This window comes from Macaca nemestrina, chromosome X (genome assembly GCF_043159975.1).
Source record: "Macaca nemestrina isolate mMacNem1 chromosome X, mMacNem.hap1, whole genome shotgun sequence".
NCBI classification, from domain to species: domain Eukaryota; kingdom Metazoa; phylum Chordata; class Mammalia; order Primates; family Cercopithecidae; genus Macaca; species Macaca nemestrina.
The window spans coordinates 134,056,683-134,072,698 of record NC_092145.1 but is presented as its reverse complement, the minus strand read 5'-3'; the positions used below and the strand labels follow the sequence as shown (position 1 = coordinate 134,072,698).

Genomic DNA, 16,016 nt, shown 5'->3' with positions numbered 1-16,016 from the left:
AAATAGTCAGAATGCATGGACACATTGAGGGGAAGAACAGACTTGGGGGCCTATTGGAGGGTGGGGATTGGGAGGATGGAGAGGAATAGGAAAAATAACGAATGGGTACTGGTTTAATACCTGGGTAATGAAATAATCTATATAACAGACCCCTGTGACATGTGTTTACCTTATTACAAACCTGCAACCTGCACATGTACCAATGAACCTAAGATAAAAGTAAAAAAGGAAAGATTATACCACCCTACAATATTTGGAGAATTCTCAGAGGGCCAACTCATAATATGAACTATTTGGGGAAATCCTCCTTGGTTGCTGCAGGTGCATTTAAGGACGGTCTTATCTGCCTTATCAGAGAACTTTAAATATAGCCTTATTATATAAATATTTTCCTACCTTTGTATGTGTATTCCAGTATCTCTATATTCATTCTTCCCACTAGATATTAAGATGTTAAGCTTACTTCCAACTCATCCAGGCTCTAACACAGGATCTCATACTGTTAAAGCAAAACTAAATAATGGCCTGAGAAGGGCTCTGTACTTCTATAGTTGAGTCCTTGTGGATGAACTGTAACCTAGCTTAATACACAAAATTGAAAACCTAACATAGCAGTATGCGCCTATAACAATAACTGTGTCTTGGCCAATCCCTGTGGCCATACTTCAACTACTCATAGACTGCTAAGTGTACAAACTGTGTTCAAATAAGGCAAACGCCAACCTGTAACCAACCCAGCTGTTTGTGCCTCACTGCCAATTTCTGTATGTCATTTCCCTGTTTTTGTCTCTAAATCTTCTTCCACCATGTGGTTGCACTGGAGTTTCTCTGAATCCACTGTGAATCTGGGGGCTGCCTGATTCACGAATTGTTCATTGCTCAATTAAACGCCTTTAAATTTAATTCAGTTGAAGTTTTCATTTATCAATACACATCCTGTACACAAGTGTTCAGAAAATGTCCCATGATGACATTGAGAATTTAAATGCTGGTTTAAAGAAGGAGTCAACAAACTGTGGCCTAAGGGAAGGCTACCTGTTTCTCTAGATAAAGTTTTAGAGAACACGACCATATTCATTCATTTATGTAGTTTTGTTTTGACAGAAACTATATGGTCTGCAAGCCTAAAATATTTACTACCTGATATTTACTGGAAAAGTTTGCTGATCCCTTGTTTAGCACAATCTAGACAGTACAATTATGGAAATAAATAATATATACTTGGGGGTACAATGCATCAACTTCGTCTAAGTACTAGTTATTATACCAAGTAGTAACTGAATAAACAGTGCACTATGATGGTCAGTTTTACGTACAAACTTGACTAGGATATAAGTCCCTAGTTATTCAATCAATCCAATATTAATGTAGGTTCTGCTGTAAAGGTATTTCATAGAGGTAAAGTCCATAATCTGCTGATGGTAAGTAAAGAAGGTCATCCTAGATAACGTAGGTAGGCATGAAACTGAGGATTACAAGAATAACAGATTTCCAGCCTGCCTTTCCTGATGGCCTGCCCTGCAGATTTCAAACGTGCCTTACCAGCCCTCATAATTGCATATGCCAATTGCTTGCAATAAATCCCTTTATATACATATATTTAATATAGCACTTTAAAGGAGGAGTTCAAAATATAAGTTCCATGGACTGGGATCCTACTTGTTCAGTTATTTTGGTTAAATCCTGACAGATTCATGTATCTTTGTGACCTGAAGAAGTTAAAGCTCACTCCAGTAAAGGAGTTTATTTTCCATCCCAGAAAGGATGTATTAAAACATGTCAAAACCTTTTTATAGGAGGCTTGAGAAGTAGTATTATTAACACAATTTTGCCCTGACCTAATAAAAGACCTGATAAAAAATGGTATTAAGAGTTTTACTAGATCATCTATTTCAATCCATTATGCAATTCTCATTTCTTTGATTTGAATATTGTCAAAGCTAACTTATTATTAACTAAAAATTATTTCCTTCTTAAAATCCCATGTAGTTCCTCTAACTCTATGACATTCAGAAGATATACTAACTTTCCTCAGTGACAAAGGTTACTTCCTAATTTATTAATTCTGCCTGATGTTCAGTTAGGGGGAAAAAGTCAAACCAAATCAAAAGAGGAAAACAAAGAAAGCTCATTTTTGGTTTGTGTAATCTTTTGTTTGAACGTATCAGCACTGTATTTCATTTTATGTGAAAAGAAAGATGTCCTTTGACTTTGCTTATCAAATAACCTTCCTTTATCATTGAGGGCAAAGACCTGAAATATTGTTTTTTCCAGCCTTCTGCTTTGCAAATAAGTTCCCCTCATCCTCTGACCCACCACTAAACTCAGTATTCACAGTCTTCATACTTCATTGTTTTCATTTGCTGGAATCCAAAATATAACACTGAAGGGACATTGGTCCATAGTATTAGGCCAAAGGTCTATTTGACAATTGGAGTGACTTACTCTGAACAGAAAAGTTATTATTTATTTTTAATTAGCAAAAAATATTTGAATCTATGGTTATATTTTAAAAAGGTATAGACAGTGGATTTAAAACTAATTTCATCATTCTTAATCTTATATAAAAGATTATTGTATTAGATGTCGTATTTCCTGGAATCTCAGCTAGATTTTTAAAATTATTACTTGTATAATTGACCAGTTACCTAATATCCCTGAGATTCCAATCTCCTCTGTGTAAACAAGAATAATTATAATTTTTTGTTTATACAGTGTTATTTTCAGTATCAGGGCAAAGTTGTTTTGAGAACTCTTGGGCCAAAGGTGATATTATTTTCAGGGGCAGTGATATGGTTTGGTTCTGTGTCCCCACTCAAATTACATCTCAAATTGTAATTCCCATGTGGTGAGGGAGAGACCTATAATCCCCACGTGTCAAGGCAGATAAGTGATTGGATTATGGGGGCAGTTTCTCCCATGCTGTTCTTGTGATAGTGAGTTCTCACGAGATCTTATGGTTTTATAAGCGGAAGTTTTTCCTTTTTTGCTCTCTTCTCTCTCCTGCTGCCTTGTGGAGAAGGTGCCTGCTTCACCTTCTGCTATGCTTGCAAGTTTCCTGAGCCCTTCCTAGCCATATGGAACTGTGTGTCAATTAAATCTCTTTTCTTTATAAATTACCCAGCTTTGGGCAGTTCTTTAAAGCAGCCTGAGAATGAGCTAATACAGGCACTGTCACAGACTCTTTTGCAAATATAATAATAACCACGGGTGTTTTCCTTAGAGAAACCAACATATTACCAATGATGTGAATTTTTTGCTCATGAGCACAGTGTGTTCACAGTCCACTGGAACACTATCTTTGAGCTGGTCCATGGAACTTACATTTTGAAATCCTCCTTTAAAGTGCTATGTTAACTTAACATAGTACTATTTTATGTAAATGTACATTGTAAGCAGTCTGAAATCAATAAAATAAGTGTTTCATGCTTATGTTTTCCCCATTATTTTAAATATATATACATATATATATATATATATTCACATGCATTTATTCATTTATTTCTCACAGCAAGCTTCCAAAGTACTATAATCATCCCAGTTCTATAGTCAGAGGAGACTAAGGCACAGAGAGGTTAGGTAGCAGGACTGGAAATTGGTGGGGAAGCCTGAGTCCAGGGTTTGGAACCTGCCATGCTATGTTCTGTCCTGTATTTAACACAAGGGCCACATAAGAGCTTGCACTAGAGGAGGGTTGATTCCTTTGATTGTGTCTGTGAGCACCAGCCAGGGTGTCAGAAATCTGCACTGTAACCACACCTTTTTTAATTTTTAATTTTTGTGGGTACATAGTAGGTGTATGTATTCATGGGTTGAGATATTTTGATACAGATATGCAATGCATAATAATCACATCAGGGTAAATTGGGTATCCATGGCCTCAAGCATTTATCCTTTGTGTTACAAACAATTCAATTATACTTTTTAAGTTTTAAAATGTACAATTATTTTTTACTATAGTCACCCTATTGTGCTAGTGCATATTAGATCTTATCCATTCATTCTAACTATTTTTTGAATCATTAATCATCCTGACTACCACCCTACAACATCTACCACCCTTCCCAGCCTCTGTTAACTGTCCTTTTACTCTCTATTTCTATGAGCTCAATTGTTTTAATTTTTAGCTCCACAAATAAGTGAGAACATGCAGATTATCTTTCTGTGCCTGGCTTATTTCACTTAGTATAATGGCCTCCAGTTACACCCATGTTGTTGCAAGTGACTGGATCTTACTCTTTTTTATGGCTGAGTAGTACTCCATTGTATATATTGAATAGTGTCAATAATGCTGCAATAAACATGGGAGTGGAGATATCTTTATGATATCCCGATTTCCTCTTTTCTGGACATACACCTAGCAGTGGGATTGCTGGATCCTATGGTAGCTCTATTTTAGTTTTTTTGAGGAACCTCCAAACTGTTCTTCATAGTGATTATACTAATTTACATTTCCACCAACACTATATGAGGGTTCCCTTTTCTCCACATCTTTACAACTCCAAAAGCTTGCTTGGTGCTCTACCCGCCATGGTCATGCTGGTATCTAATGTGCAAGACAAAGTCCCCTTTCTTTTTCCCTCTACTTTCTTGAAGCAGAAGGTGTTTCTCCCCATAGTTACCAAATCTGGGAATGTGCTGAGTCTCACCTGAAGCCAGCAAGTCTCAGAATCTCACCCAAGGCCCACAGCATACTACATAAGTATTGATGCTGGTTATTCAAGACCCAAAGGCTTGTTAGTCAACAGGTGATGGATCCTTCCAGGACTTCATCATTCCCTTCAAGGCAGCAGGTTCCCTTCTGGCCCTGAGTGTGTCTAGAAATGTTGTCTGGGAGCTAGTGCCTGGCAAGATGGCTTCATGACTCTGACTTGCAGCACTAAAACTGAGAGGATTTCCATTTAGACACTCAATCTTGTAGTCAACATATGCAGACACACAAACTTACATACAGACACACGTACAACTCAGCTAAAATACTTAAGGAAAGGCATTGAAGAGGGGAAAATGTGATCAAATATATCCAATCTGTTTTAAGATATTTTGTGATTAATATTACTCACTGGCTAAGTTTTGCACTTCTAATTATAGTGATAGTCCTTTCAAGATCATTTGTTCTTTTGACCGGGAGTAGTAAATTGTTCTTATTACTCATTCCTAATACACCACAAAAAATTTTAAATTGTCTCAAAACATAGCCCAACTTACTATCATCTTTATCACTATTATTATTGCCATTAATTATTTTCTCCAACTTGTTTTCTCATTTTTATGAGCTAGAATGGAAAAACAAAATAAGAAGAAAATAATATTAAAATATTTTTAAATTGTAAATTATGGTTTAGAAAACACAGGAAAATTGTTCAGTTTTATTTTATTACACTTCACCTTATAAGTGGCCTACATTTTATTGTTCTTTAAAAAAATACAGATAATTTGATGTGGTGGTAGGTTTACGCTACCAAGAAATAGATCTAATATTCTAAGAGATACTGATGTCACTGTGTGACAAACCTGCACGTGTACCCCCTTAATCTAAAATACAAAGTGAAATTTTTTAAAAAAATAAAATAAAAGATGCTGATAAAGGTGAGCGAAAAGCAAATTAGATGATGGTACTGAGATACTAATGCTAATTCTTAGATAATATAACTAACTTAATCTAATTTCCCCAACCCCATTTGGACACTTTTGAGAAAAGTACAGATAGTTTTTCCAGCAACGAAGTTCCCAAGTCTGTACAGAGTGCCATGCATGGGAACACAATTTCTGATTATTCTCCAGGTCTATAGAAAGCAAAAAGACAGGGTATAATGTTGAGAAATAAAATATATATTTTTTTCTGATTATACAGTTTTCTTAAACTCCTCAGTTCTATAGTGACTGATAATCACTTCTCAAAATTGCTTGGGGTTTTTTTTTTGTTGTTGTTGTTGTTGTTGCTGTTGTTTTTGTTTTTTTCTCCAGAATGCATAGTACAGCAGCAGAAGGCACAGTTAAACTTTCCCAATGGGGATGGTTGAAATGTCACACCAAATGTATAGGGTTCATGTTTAAATTGTGATGTTGCTGTATTAACAAACATGGGAGCAGTGACATTTCTATACTCCAACATGAAGCAGATATCAACCATCTTCAGTGTGTTCTAAGCAGATTTAGAGAAGCGTGCATTTCATGTATTATCAAAGTTGAAGTCATTTAAAAATTCCTTTAAGAATATGACCTGAATATTGGAAGTATTAATAAAAATTTTCCCAGAGTTAAGCATTATAAAAGCCTTATTATGATATAAATTACTCTAATTTTGTTTCTTAAAATAAATATGTTTAATTATCATTTAGCCACAATTTCCTCAAATCATAGTTGAAATTTTAATAGCTATTCCCTATAGGTATCTTTGTTAATTGATTCAATTTTTCTGTATTCTTCACTTAAAAAGAGACAACTTTTTCTTGGTCTCCATGCTTTTTAAGCAACTTAACATAGCATGCTTGTTAGTACAATTTATAAATATAAAGGCCATGTGTGATAAAGAGCTGATTGATATAGTTTCATGTAATTCAAACAAAATGACTGACTATTTTTACTTGACTGCTCCCACAGTCTAATAGAAGTAATTCTCCCTTATGATCATTCTGTAGATGTTGCCTTTAATGTGAGGTCAAAATTCTCTTTATTTATTTATTTTTTAATACTTTAAGTTCTAGAGTACATGTGCACAACGTGCAGGTTTGTTACATATATATACATGTGCCATGTTGGTGGGCTGCACCCATTAACTCATCATTTACATTAGGTATATCTCCTAATGCTATCCCTCCCCCGTCCCCCCACCCCATGACAGGCCCCAGTGTGTGATGTTCCCCACCCTGTGTCCAAGTGTTCTTATTTTTTAAAATTTTGTTTTAGGTTCAGGGGTAAATGTGAAGGTTTGTTACATAGGTGAACTCATGCACAGGGGTTTGTTGTATAGATGATTTCATCAGGTATTAAACCTATTACCCAAATTTTCCTGATCCTCTCCCTCCTCCCAGACTCTTCCCTCAAGTAGACCCCAGTGTCTGTTGTTCTCTTCTTTGTGTTCATGAGTTCTCATCATGTAGCTCCCACTTATAAGCGAGAGCACGCAGTATTCAGTTTTCTGTTCCTCCATTAGTTTGCCAATAATAACAGCCACCACACTGCACTCTAGCCTGAGTAACAGAGCGAAAGCCTGTCTCAAGAAAAAGAGTAACAGCCTCTAGCTCAATCCATGTTCCTGCAAAAGACATGATTTTGTTCCTTTTTATAGCTGCATAGTATCCCATTGTATATATGTACCACATTTCTTTATCCAATTTGTCATTGATGGGCATTTAGGTTGATTCCATGTCCCTGCTACTGTGAATAGTGTTGCAATGAACATTCACGTGCATGTTAACACAACCAACAAGCATATGAAAAAAGCACAATATGACTGATGGTTAGAGAAATGTGAATCAAAACCACAATAATATACCATCTCACACCAGTCAGAATGGCTATTATTAACAAGTCAAAAAACAAACAAACAAACACAGATGCTGGTGAGGTTGCAGAGAAAACGTAACACTTATACACTGTTGGTGGGAGTATAAATTAGTTCAACCATTATGGAAAGCAGTAGGGTAATTTCTCAAAGAGGAGTTTAAAGCAGAATTACCATTCCACCAAGCAATCCCATTACTGGGTATATACCCAGAGGAATATAAATCATTCTACCAAAATTCTCTTTAAATAGTTTCCAAATAATGCAAATATATAAACATAATGACTTCACACTCTAGACTACACTATTTTTCTCATTAAAACGTATTCTTTCCACAAAATGAGTACAATACTACCCACATATGAAGATTTAGGTAGCACTTCTACCCCCTCAAAATACCTCATTTACCAGTACCCCATTTCTGAAATTTCATTATTAGAACTGTGTATTGCTGATTTCTCTTCCTGCTTGAAATACAGTTAATTCATAAATATGATGGCCTTATATGTAGAATGATATAGGGTGGCAATATTTTGTCACAGCAGCTTTTGTTACAGGTAAAACACAGAGAACATCATGGCTCTAGAAATCAGAAAAATGAGGAAATAGCTTCAAAGGAGGAAATAAGTCACTGAAAAACACGCTTCACCAGGTTCACAAGGTTATCAGCAGCTAGTTAGTTTTGGTATAAAACAAAACTATATTGATTTTGAGTGGTCTAGATTAAAGGGGATTAAGCTAAGGATGTTGGAAACTATTCATCAAACAATAATAGCAAAATAAAGGTTGGTTGAATGCTTTATATAGATTTTAGAAGAAAAATTTTTCATTAAATATTAATGATGAAGAGAAAGAATTAGGGCATCAGTAGAGAAGTAGCATTTTTTATGGCCCATAACCTTTTTAAAGGATACATATATATTTAATTGTCATAAAATGTAGTTAATTTGCTAATTCAGTTGGACATATATGTCTTGCAAATAAAGGTTACCCTCAATTTAGCTATTTGTCAGCACTATTTTTAAATAGACTCTGCAAATTTCCATAACTACAACTGAGTTAAGTGAGTAAAGAGAAACGCTAAAATCAGTTCAGAGAAGAAATACTGACCTTGACTCTTGTTTTTCTTAAAAATATGTTTATATAAAAAGTTAAAAGTAGATGCAATATAAGATTTATTAATTATACAATTCAGAAAGTTTTCCAATGTTTGTGTCTTGCTTGTCTTTAATTTATAACATTTATAACATGCTTTTCATTAACAATATTTATTTTTTCCTCAATGAAGTCATGTACTTTAATAAAGACATCATTACCTCTGCATACTCTCCAACTCCCACAGAGACTGAAAATGTACAATTTAAAACACATTCTATGGTTGTAAAACAAGTAGCTTAATTGAAGAATATTTATTTTGGTCTGCCTTCACAAGTAAAAGTTATTTCAGTTAACAGACAAAGAAAAGTCTGGAGGTCTTAAACCTAATACTACTCTAATAAACTCAACATTAGGTTCTTATTTCTCTAACATAAATCAACTTAATGCAATGAGGATACACAGTAAATATTATTTAGTATTTATTATGAAGTGTTAAATCCATCATCACAGCATGTGGTTCAGGGCCCATGAGTCTAATCTATACTCAAGTAACATAACATGGATGTATAAATATGTGCTCCCTCAGAATATGAAGTGTATTTCATTTGTTAAACCAGTGATTTTTAAGTACTTTCTAACTGGCACTCTGTAAACAGAATTATTGATTTAATTACAATTTCCCATCATTTTAAAAAGGGTATTTTGCTGTGCCTTGGTACCTGAGCTGAAAGGTTAAATTAATATCCATCATCAGCAAAAATAATAAGAAACTTTATAAAATACATTTACATTTGAAATTTTATTTATTCTCATCGTATTAGTCTGTTTTCATACTGCTGATAAAGACATACCTGAGACTGGGCAATTTACAAAAGGAAGAGGTTTAATGGACTTACAGCTCCAACTGGCTGGGGAAGCCTCACAATCATGGCAGAAGACAAGGAGGAGCAAGTCACATCTTACATGGGTGGCAGCAGGCAAAGAGAGAGCTTGTGCAGGGAAACTCCCCTTTTTAAAACCATCAGATCTCATGAGACTTATTCACTCTCACAAGAACAGCCCGGGAAAGACCTGCCCCCAGTTTTTCCCACAACACATGGGAATTCAAGATGAGATTTGGGTGGGAACACAGCCGAACCATATCACTCACTCTTTATATCTGTCAACCTACAAAAATCTAGCATATTTTTGTTTCAACTTAGAAAATGTAAATTTATAAATTTCAAAGAGATTTGTTCAATGATTGAAATCAATAAGTATAATATATAAACTGATATTTTGAAAAAAACTTTAAAATAATAAATATTACTGAAATAATATTAAAATAATAATAGCTTTCAAATATTGTTATTTATGAATTGGCAGTTATATTTGTCTTATATTTGTGAGTGTATCTTGAGTGAGTATGTGTATGTTTGTGGATGGCTAGATAGACAGATGATAGGTAATTTGGAACAAACATGTTTTAGATATTCCAACAAATGTAAATTGGTAGAACCAAACATATAGTGTTTATCCTTTTTCCTCCCACTAACTGCCCATGGAAATAGATAATATTTGAAATGAATTTACATATATACATGTATATATCAGTTTCAAATTTGCCTTCATCTTCGTGTATGTTGACTACAGAGATTGTATTTCATTTCTCCTTTTCTTTTTTTTTTTTTGAGATGGAGTTTTGCTCTTGTTGCCCAGACTGGAGTGCAGTGGCGTGATCTCAGCTCACTGCAACCTCTGCCTCCTGGGATCAAGCGATTCTCCTGCCTCTGCCTCCTGAGTAGCTGGGATTACAGGTGTGCGCCACCCCTCCCAGCTATTTTTATTATTAATATTATTTTTTGTATTTTTAGTAGAGATGGGGTTTCTCCATGTTGGTCGGGCTGGTCTCTAACTCCTGACCTCAGGTGATCTGCCTGCCTCAGCCTCCCAAAGTGCTGGGATTACAGGCGTGAGCCACTGTGCCCGGCCCCATTTCTCCTTTTCTTTTTTTTTTTTGTTTTGAGACGGAGTCTTGCTCTGTAGCCCGGGCTGGAGTGCAGTGGCCAGATCTCAGCTCACTGCAAGCTCCGCCTCCCGGGTTTACGCCATTCTCCTGCCTCAGCCTCCGGAGTAGCTGGGACTACAGGCGCCCGCCACCTCGCCCGGCTAGTTTTTTGTATTTTTAGTAGAGACGGGGTTTCACCGTGTTAGCCAGGATGGTCTCGATCTCCTGACCTCGTGATCCGCCCATCTCGGCCTCCCAAAGTGCTGGGATTACAGGCGTGAGCCACTGTGCCCGGCCCCATTTCTCCTTTTCTTTTTTTTTTTTCCTCCTTTTCTTATGTCATTGAAATTAGCCATGTTTTAATGAAAGGTAGAAAAAAAAATGTTTTTTTGTATCTGTAGATGGAAGGAAAGGAAAAGGTAGTAATAAGAGAAGATTAGAATCACATTTTTGTTATCCCTCGACTAAAGTTAAAAGATATTCATGATCTAGACATTCTTGGAGTTGTTACACGTTACGTAATTCTGATGTTTTTGGTTTAAGGACTTGGCTGCATGTATGGCCCCATTATTGACTGATTATGCTAATCTTATGGAGAGTGTTATTAGATATTGAACACTGTTGCAACTCCTCATATGAATACTAAGGATGTTCTCAAACACATTTTGAAAATCCAAGAGGGAAATAAACCTTCTCGTGCTTCCTCTATCTTTTCTCACCATGACCTGTGAGCAAAATTGATTTTTTATCCCCCAGTTCTGTTATATAAGAGGTATTGGCTCTCTCTCATTAGTTAATCCCATGTTCCTCCACCCAAAACATAACTATATTCTATAGGATAATTCTGAAAAAAGCTGGCCTCCTGCTTTGCCTTAATCTACCTCAATTAAGATAAGATAATCAGAAACATAACTTTAAAATATTTCTATAAATGGCTAAGACCATTAAAATGCAATTAGAATTATACAATTTAAAGCATATTTGAACCCAAGAGCTTGTATAATTTAACATCACTATTTTCCACACAAACAAAATGAAGCTCTGAGAGTTTAAATGACATGCCAGGCTTGTGCTCATTCAAGACATCCCATTACCTCCCACCAATATTATGCCATTTTAATAATGAATTTAGTTAGTTGCTATTAGTTGGCAATTCTGTAATATGTGGCCAAAACCAAGGCAATAGATACAACCACTATTTGAGTATGACATATATATATTATACATCTTGCCAGAGCTACACTGAATATTGAGACAACTGTCTTGTCAAAACTTAACCAAAATATCTAAATATTGCAGATTGTTTTAATTTTAGTTCCCATGTTATCATTAGGAACTTACATGTTTATGTGAAAGCTGGTCTACCAAACTTAAATCATTGTTTTCTATTTATCTTATAGGTAATGTATGATGGATAGGTACATAGAAACTGGCATGTCTTGCAATATAAAGCATCATTTATAAGCAATGTTACCTTCATTTGCATAAATATTCTTAAGTTTTATAAAATATTTAAGTGTTATAGAATGCAACATATTTAATAATGTGTGTTTCAGTTATTGATACTTTGTGAAGTGATGGCAGCATGGGAAGTATAAGTTAAAAATTAGTGATATATACATCATAAAAATATTAAAAATAAATATTTGAGAAAGAACCAGATATTCTCACTGAAGGAGATTTAGCAACTGTTCTAAATTTTTAGGAAGCTAAATTAGCTGGGTCCTTTAGACTTCCTTGGAAGTCTCTTTTCTATTCCATTTGTCTGTGTGTCAGAAAGCAAAAACTGACAAATTGGATCTAATTAAACTAAAGAGCTTCTGCACAGCAAAAGAAACTCTCACCAGAGTAAGCAGGCAACCTACAGAGTGAGAGAAAATTTTTGGAATCTATTCATCTGACAAAGGTCTTATATCCAGAATCTATGAGGAACTGAAATTTACAAGAAAAAAACAACCCCATTAAAAAGCGGGCAAAGGACATGAACAGACACTTCTCAAAAGAAGACATTAATGTGGCCAACAAACATGAAAAAAGGCTCAACATCACTGATCATTACAGAAATGCAAATCAACACCACAATGAGATACCATCTCACACCAGTCAGAATGACGATTGTTAAAATATCAAGAAACAACAGGTGCTGGTGAGCTTATAGAGAAATAGGAATGCTTTTATACTGTTGGTGGGTATGTAAATTAGTTCAACCATTGTGGAAGACGGTGTGACGATTCTGCAAAGATCTAGAACCAGAAATGCCATTTGACCCAGCAATCCCATTACAGGGTATATACTCAAAGGAATATAAATCATTCTATTACAAATATACATACACATGTATGTTCACTGCAGCCTTATTCACAATAGAAAAGACATGGAATCATCCCAAATGCCCATCAATCATAGACTGGATAAAGAAAATGTCATACACATACACCATGGAATACTATGCAGCCATAAAAAGGAACAATATCATGTCCTTTGCCATTATCCTCAGCAAACTAATGCAGGAACAGGAAACCGAACACCACATGTTCTCGCTTATAAGTGGGAGCTGAACAATGTGAACACGTGGACACAGGGAGAGGAACAACACATACTGGGGCCTGTCTGGAAGTGGGGTGGGGGAAGGAAGAGCATTAAGAAAAATAGCTAATGTATGCTGGGCTTAAGACCTAGGTTATGAGTGCAGCAAACCATCATGGCACACGTTTACCTATGTAACAAACCTGCACATCCTGCACATGTACCCTGGAACTCAAAAATAAATAAGTCTTATAAAATCATTTTTGTAAATGTAACAAAATTCCAACAATTAAAGATTTATTTTATTTATAAATTGTGCAGGATTGTCTTTATCACTCATATTTGTAATTACTTATTTAAAAATTTGATTTTATTAAAGAAGATCAACAATAATATATTTTATTTGCTTTTTGGACCTCAGGTGCAGAGAGCTCAGTTACTCCTATTTCTCATATTAGCAGGCTATGCAAGGCTCCATTCTTGTTTTATTTAATTTTTAAAATACTATTTTGTGTTTGCTCGTTTGTCTCAATGTCCACACTCACTTCCTCCCACCATATATTACCACCATGGTACTTACTATACTGTGTTATATCCTAATACATATTTGTATCCTTGACAAATATATTATTATTTATTTTAATATTCATGAATGCTACGAATAGTATGCTACAATTCGTTCTTGTGTTTCCTCACTTTTCTTTTCAATAACCACTCCCCCCCTCTTTTTCTTGAGACAGGGTCTTGTTCCGTCACCCAGACTGAAGAGCAGTGGCATGATCTTGGCTCATTGCAACCTCCACCTCCTGGGCTCAAGCAATCCTCCTACCTTAGCCTGTAGAGTAGCTGGGACCATAGGCATGCGCCACCATGCATGGCATTTTTTTTGTATTTTTTGTGCAGACGGGGTTTTTGCCATGTTGCCCAGGCTGGTCTTGAACTCCTGGACTCAAGCGATTCTCCCGCCTTGGCCTCCCAAAATGCTGGGATGACGGGGGTGAGCGATCGTGCCCAGACTAATAATGCCTTTTTAAAATGTATTCTTAGACTCTATATACAACTAATTAATTGTTTCTTAGTGCTACATAGTAGAGTTTATTCAACTTTAAAAAGAATCCACTTTTACTCATCTTTTCTAGAATGTCTACTATTTTCCTATTTATCAAAACATACCTATTTTTAATGGAATATTTTTTGGCTTTTGCCAGTCATTTTGAAAAAGCCTGCATAAGAGAATCATTAGGAAATAAAACCCAGCAAGTAATATATTGAAAACAGTCTACACGGTGATTCTTCAATGTTTCTTTTCACACTCTCTGGAGTTAGCACTAGGTGTTAGCAAGCCTGGATTCAATCCCCAAACTGTTCTCACAGTAGCTCTGATCTTTCATTAGCCACTTAATGTCTCTACACCTTACTTACATTATCACTAATAAAATTTATAGCTGTGGTGGATCCTGCGCCTGGCCAGCCCCACCTGGCCTTCCCTACGGCCCACCTGACCGCCATGCGTCTCTCCTCCTCCCCACCTCGTGGCCGGCAGCAGCCCTCCAGCTTTGGCTCCCTGGATTGGTTCTCCCAGAGCAGCTGCTCCGGCCGACATATACCCCGAGGCCTGCGGACATCTCCCCGGGAGCCTCCCTGGCCCGGGCCAGACATCCGGCACCCGGGAGCCCCCTCAGGCCGTCAGCATCAAGGAAGCTAGGTCTTCAAATCGGCCCGCGCCGTAGAGGACAGTGGCTGCCTTCACCACGGGGCAGGTCCATGCCTTGGAGGGCGTCTTCCGGCACTGCCTGGGCCCTCTGGAGCCGAAGAGGCTGGCCAGGGAGATGCAGCTCTCGGAGGTCCAGATAAAAACCTGCTTACAAAATCGCCGGATGAAACACGAATGGCAAATGCAGGACTCTCAGCTGCACAACCCCTTCTCGGGGTCTCTCCACGCGCCCCCGGCTTTCCACTCACCGTCTTCTGGGCTTGCCAATGGCCTGCAGCCGCTATGCCCTTGGGCACCCCGGCCCGGGCCCCAGGCTCTGTTGCTGCCCCCTGGCTCCTTCTGGGGTCTCTGTCAAGTGGAACAAGAGACCCTGGCCTCTGCATGGACTTCCTGCTACGGGCAGCCTCCGGCGTACCACCCCCGAAGACCAGGAAGTGGCGTGCATACGCTCGGACCAGCCCTGTCCTGGGGGCCCTGGGGCCTGTGTGCTCTTCTGGAGAAGTGGGGGTTGGGGGGACGCATTTTGAGGAAGCGCCTCTGACTCCATGACTCCCACACACGCGGTCTGTGCGGCTCGCACTGGGCGCCTACCCGGAGGACTCAGCTGTTCTGTTTACATCGTTGCGGCACCTCTCACCCTGACCAACGCAAAGGTTCTGGAGACTGCTAGAGAATATATTTATTAAAGCCACCTCTTCACTGAAAGTTACCAAAAGGGTCAGTTTAGGAAGCAAATGAAGGGTCAGTGAACAGAGTCAAAGGCAGAAGTGGGCTTGTGGGTAGGGCTTTCAGCATATGATAAAAGGATATTTGTATTTTGAAGTATTGGAAAAACTGGTTTTCCAGGTGGAAAAAGTAAAGGTTGTAAGCTTTGTGTGTAAAAAAGAAAACCATGAAGGATTGGAAGGGAATGCAGGTGTCGTGTTTATAACCTTGTGGTTCGAGTTCCTCTTAACAAGGACTCCAAAGCTGGAAAACAGGAGGGAATAAAGGTGAAAATTAAGGCGGGGATGCTGGGGCCCTGCAGTGCGCTCTAAGCTGGGACTGTGCCCGCAGCCTGCTGAGGGCTGCTCTTCTCCGGCCAGGGAAAGTGGGGCAGCCGGGGACCTGCAGCTGTGCCTGGACTGAAGCCGTCCCGCATGTCCCCACCCTCCAGCATGTGCTCATCTGTCCCCTTCCTCGCA

At 37.6% G+C, this 16,016-nt stretch overlaps 1 pseudogene; it reads left to right on the top strand.

Annotated features, from left to right (window-relative positions):
* The first annotated feature begins 14,625 nt into the window (after positions 1–14,625).
* LOC105499129 (homeobox protein VENTX pseudogene) lies at positions 14,626–15,373 on the top strand (annotated as a pseudogene).
* Positions 15,374–16,016: the final 643 nt, after the last annotated feature.